Here is a 6,341-nt window from a genome sequence, read left to right as displayed (position 1 = left end):
CAACCTTCAGCAGTATTTTATTTACAAGCATCTCAAACAAGCACAGTCCCTGCTAGAAATACAGCATGCATATAAATAAATTAAGCATTAAAGATGAATGAAGGCTTGAAGATGGCGGTCTACAACCCAATGCTTTAGAGTAACTTCAACCCTCTTTCCAATAAATAACTTTAAACACTCTCAGGGACAAGTCCATGCGATTCACCACATGACAGGAAGTTCTGTTGAATGTACTTCTGTGTATGTTACACCTCTTTTAAGGTATATATATGTATTCTGTGTCTGTACTCTGCATACTGTACAAATAGTACTTGTAATATAAATATATATGTTTTACAACTTTTATACTATAATGGCTGTACTATCCTATGCTTTGTATTCATAGTCTTGGTATTGGGATATTCCTTTGTTTAGTATTTAGCGCCCCCTCCCTACTTTATATTATTCTGTGCATGATTCCAGGTACTGTGTAAAATAGAAGTTTCAAGACATTTCTCATTAATATGCTTGTTCTATGTTAGTTGGCAAAAAGATAAACTTTATGAGGATACAAGAGAAAAAGTCATCTGTGTTACACGCAATGACATTCCCCTTTACCCCACATTTAGTGATAATCCTCGGAAACGTTTTGAAAATGTTTACTTATCTATGTATGAAAGAAATTTTGTTAAAAAGATCATTTTAAAGCTTTTAAAGAACAAAATGGACTTTGGAACAAAAAAACAACATGTTTGATTCTTCCCAAATGTACTCAAAAGAAGTCATCATGTGCATATTTTGGTTTAGACAGCAGAATTTTGAATTCATGAATGAATTACACAGAGACCTCTAAATTATGATATTCCATATTTCATAACACAATACTTCAACAAAAAATGTCTACCATAAAAAATCACCTTGATTTATGACATTAGAACATAGTCAAATCTCCAAACCGAAACTAATTTGTGTTTCTTTAATAAAAGTTCAATTAGGAAACAAGATTTTGCTAAAAACACTTTAATTATAGACAAAAAAATAAAAGTAATATGTTTATCAGATAATTGGTGTTCGTACAATGTTTCACAGAAACATATACTTTTTATCTTGTTTTTTTATACCCAATAAAAGGGATGTACAGCAACAAATTGGGTTCAAGAAGTAGACTTCTGGAAGTAAAAGTAATGCATGGTAAAATTATGTATTTGCACTTGATTATGGCAGTCTTTTTCACAGCATCATTAACATTTTATGCATATGCTGTTTACCAAATGTGATCTTTACCAAAAATTTATCAAATGAGATCAACTTCATCTCCTAATATTCTTTAGCTCAACAGGAGACAGCCCCATCACAAAAATCAAACTTACCTTAAATTATCACAAAAACAAGAGTAGAAATAAAAAATCAAAAAGAGAATAAAAAAGTATACAATATTAGAAATATATTTAATTTCGACCATATTTAATTTAGTTTTCCTTCACTTCGCTAAGGGTATTTTCAAAGTTCAGTCTCTCTACCAGAGTGTTGTAGTGTTTGCAGTAGAGAAACTCTCTGAATGAGATTTCTACCCTGACCAGGAAGCAGTGGTTTCTAGGATGGTATTTGTGTAGAAACATTAAAAGGTTTGGCAAAATGATTTCAACATTCCACATCATACATCATGTACATCTTTGCAGACAAAAATGTTTTGAAGGTCATTGTATAATATATGTGGTATTTTTTTAGTTATCAAATTTTATGTTAAATATTCATTTTTCATTTATTAAGATTCAATTCACATCCCTGCATTGCAGTTATGCACACATTACAGCGAATATGGCTACAGCATATGGTAATGCATATTATTTGTGCTGCCATAAAATGCAGCCTGCCTTTTTTTTACATGCATTGTTGTGTGTTTCAGTCAATTTACTTTAAATAGGCTGTTTATTGTGCATGGTGTATTTTCAACTGACAATATAGATTTAATAAACAGCAGAGAAAATAAGGCACATAAAATATTACAACCACCATAATTTGTATTCTACAAGTTTTCTTCTTTTAAAAAACTTTTTCAAAAAAATGTGTTTTCATGTAATATGTGTGCATGTTGAGTATATGTACAGTACACATACACAATATAATCTCTATGCTTCTGTTAAATATAGAAGATAAGATTGTTTCAGGCAATAACCACCAAACATGTCAACATTCAAAATTACCTGCACAAAAAAAAGATTTCAAAATGTGGTGCTTAAAAAGACCTTATGGTTTATAAGTTTGGCATAAACTGTAAATGATGGCCTTAAAAATGATCTCCCTTACACCTATATCTGCTGCAAAATTGTTGTTACATATGTGTACGTGTTAAAAATGCGCATTTACAGAATGTGCATTACATGTGCTTTTTACATTTTGTGCTTTTTTATTTATTTATTCTTTTAATCAACTTAAATTTTTTTTTAATTTTAATTCCTAACTTTATCACTAAGGTTAAAAAAAATTAGTTTTCTAATTTAATATGAAGACAAAATAGAAAACGAAATGAAAAATCTATACATATTTACAATAAATAAAGACTTTATGTAGTTTCTCAGTGGAGCCACCTTTTTGGAGGACCAACTTTCTTATGAATGGTGGTACTCTCAGAACACACAATTTAAACATATTATCCACACATTACATAAAACTCTTATCCTATATAACTTCTCAGCCATTAGACAAATGCATGGTTATTTACAGCAATAAAGCTTACATCCCCACTAATATCTCTACCCCTGGACCATCATTGGTTGATGACTGTGACTAACCAGGCAGTGTGTGACTGTTAAACTCAGTTGTCGGTCTACATCTATAAATTTTGTTTGCTATGCTTTACACTTGTGAAATTTGCTGGCCCTGCCCCCTGTGTGCTTGTGATAAAGCTCAATTCTGGGTGCAGATTGCATCTACGCATCTTATCTCGAAACACTAGCACACACTTGTGTCATGCATCAGGATGACAAATACTTATTACATTAAATCTTAACTATTTTGCTTCCAAATTTAAAATATGTGCAGCCTTTCCAGTACTATAAATCAAATTTCAAGTAAAGTGTTTCAAAGTTAAATGTTCTGCTTCAAAATTTTGGAATAAGTCAGGGCTTTATAGCAGTAAAGGGTAGGCAATATCCCTTCTGCAAAAAGTATTCTTACCTGCCTGATCACTATTCTCTTCTGTCAAATGCACCTGGCTTCCCCTGCGGTTGCTAAAATTAAATGAACACCCATGCTCTTGCGTGGGAGGTAAATCATCGCAACCCAGCCAATCAAGATGGTCAAAGATCTAACCCGTAAAGCAAAGTAAGAACATTGCTACTGTGATGGAACAGGAAAAGGTTATAGATCAATAAAAAAATTGCAATCAGGCAGGTAGGGTTATTTTATTGCAGAAGGGTCATCACTAGCCCCTTCGGCAGTAAAGGACCTTAGGTTTAGTTCCATTTTAAGCCACAGGGATACTGGAGGCTTAGTAAGCCCTAAGGTTTTTCATGTCTTGAATAGTTCAACAGAGAAACATCTGTGTAACATTACTCTGAGTTTTAAAACAGAGTTTTGAGTTACTCTATTCCTGTTCATCATGTTGGATTTTGGGTGTTCCAACCTTTTCTACATGTTACAACATCTGTTGTTGCAGTCTTAATATATTAAAATGTGTATAAAAAAATCAATGGGGAAATGAGACCTATCATACTGCAAGGCCTGATGGGATTCAAATAAAAATATTTTTTAATAGATTAAGAGAGAGCAATGCAGAGTGATCAGGTGGTTCAACATTTCAGTATCTACTAAAAACTGAAAAAAGTAACAAATTAACTAACCTTGCAAATGATTACATGTGTACCAGTCTGGTTGATTTATTGGGTTAGATTGAAATTAAAATACTGTAATAAAATTTTAGGAAAATTGAGATGAAAAATTATTGAAAGCTGAGTTTTAGCATGTGTGTCATGTTTGTCACACATAATACATTCCTATGTAAAACTGACTATCTTAGGCTAAGTGGTACAAACATTAAAATTGTCTGCAATCAAAATGTATAAAAATAGTTTTAAAGCCCAACTGAACCCTTTTAATGTATTACTATATTTCTGCCTGGCTGCATATATTGTACTATAATTGATAAGATTATCAGATTACTACAAGTCGAGCAGAGGTCCACCTCTCAAGTTGTCTGACACCCCCTGCCTATAACAAAGCTGTAATCAACAATCAACAGTGTTCTTACTTCTGGAGAAGTTCTGTTAAATGGAGAAGTTTGTTGGTTGAACCGCTGGAGAGGCATTTTGCTGTGTTGTATGGGAAAGTATTTCTCTGACACTTTTATATGATGCCAGCACAGGGTATTTTACACTTTGCTGCAGCGCTTAGCAGTGAAAAAATAGAGAATAAGATTTGCTCTGTACATGCAAATTGGTGACTAGTTAGCTTGAAATCTAGCAATATATGCACATAATTACATATGAATGCATTTTTTTTATAAATTAGTATTAGATGAGGAAGAGGTCATTTACACAGCTATGCCAGATCGTTCTGATATCTAATTTATAGAAAGATAATCTCTATAATCTGTTACATTCAAGAAGGGAAAACACACTGTAAATTACATTTTTTTGTGACTTGGTCTTAATGAATAAGGTCTCCAGAGGAAATTCTTGGTTCCTTTGGGAAGTCTTTGGCTCTATTTTATTTCCCGAAAATGATCTGTTAATGATCTCAAGACAGAATGCATCTTGCAAGCATTTTGCACATCGCCTGCCAAATGACTGAACTGACCAAAAAATGGCAGAAGAATTCAATGAATATTGGCTGGCTGCTTGGCTGCTCTATGTTTATTCAATTGTTAAGCACAGCACTGATTACACCGTCACTTTATTTGTAGCAAAGACTAGTGTATTAAGCTGGCAGGGCATGGACCTTTGATGAAATAAATTATGTTTTTCCAAATGATGCTTGGATTTATATTAAAGCAACTGCGCTGGTATGGATTGAAAAATAGGACCAAAATAATTAATTATTTGAAAGGAATTATGGCTTAGGGAATCTGAATATTCAGCCAATAAAGCAACTTTGGGTAAAGTGACAAGTTCCCTTGAAAGAACCTATGAATACTATCTTACCCTGTATTCCCATGCTACCGCTTAAAACAATGAGTCTTACCTCTGTGTAAGCTCTGTGTAGGATGGTTTTGGAGATTGCACAGAGTTACCACTTCTTCCTTCCAATTAGATGACAGTGTTCAAGCAAGTATTTGTTAGTTCAAGCCCAAGCACTAGAGCCTGGGATACTCCTTTTAGCTGGTTGTTGTAACAAAATACAAGCTAAGTAGAATGTCTGCTGTACACTTTACTAACTGTCCTAAGGCAAATGTGTACACGTTACCAATCACTCCCCTCCTGCCAGTCTATACAGTAAGCATACTGTACTCTGTTTACTTTCAGTTTTGTCCTTTACTGTAATCAGACACAAATAATATATTAAAGATAAATACATTTAAAGGACATAGTCATCTACACAGAATTAACACTGTATGTAGGGCACTTCTCAGTACATTTGGCCATGTCTATCTAATACTTTTCAAGTGCTTTACCAAATCTTAATTCTCCTAAACTGTATATACAGCACTATTGTTGAACATGTTCCCTAAGGAAATATTTACAAGTATACCCTATAAAGATCACTGACCAACTAAAAGACTTGCATACTATACCAACAACCCTTAAAAAACATCCTACTATTGGTGCCACGCTTCATATTTTTTTGTTACTTTCCAGACAGGAGGGATTCACCTCTGTACCAGGTCTACTAAAACCGATATGTGGTAACCCAGAATTCCCACCTGGTCTGCAACACCTATTTCTACAAAGTTCCACCGAGGCAGGCTCACTTCCTAAGGGTGGGCAGAATTAAGTCTAGGAGTGAAACAGACAAATTAGTAGAAGGTGATGCGATTTTATGTTGGTCCTATGTCCAATTTAAATTTATATAGCAGACATTGGAAGAAGAGAAGATTTCCTTCGATCTCCATCAGTGCTAGAACAGATCTGTTTGAAAGGTGCAGCTCGCCACACGGTCTCCTACCTACACTCTTCTCTCAGTAATTTCGTTGCCAAGGATAACATCAGGGCCAAGAGGGCTTGGAAATCAGCATTCCAGGTTGAGTTTTCTGACCAACAATGGCAGAATATATGTGTGATGGCACATAAATGCTCTATTAGTACCAAATTGCAAGAAACCTCGTAAAAAATTTTGACACAGTGGTATGCTACTCCGGATGCTAATCCGGATCGGATTCATAAGTGGTTCTCATAGTACTCATATTTATGCTGGAGGTATAATCA

Source organism: Pyxicephalus adspersus, chromosome 2 (assembly GCF_032062135.1).
Source record: "Pyxicephalus adspersus chromosome 2, UCB_Pads_2.0, whole genome shotgun sequence".
Classification (NCBI taxonomy): domain Eukaryota; kingdom Metazoa; phylum Chordata; class Amphibia; order Anura; family Pyxicephalidae; genus Pyxicephalus; species Pyxicephalus adspersus.
Note: the sequence above shows the minus strand (reverse complement) of the source record.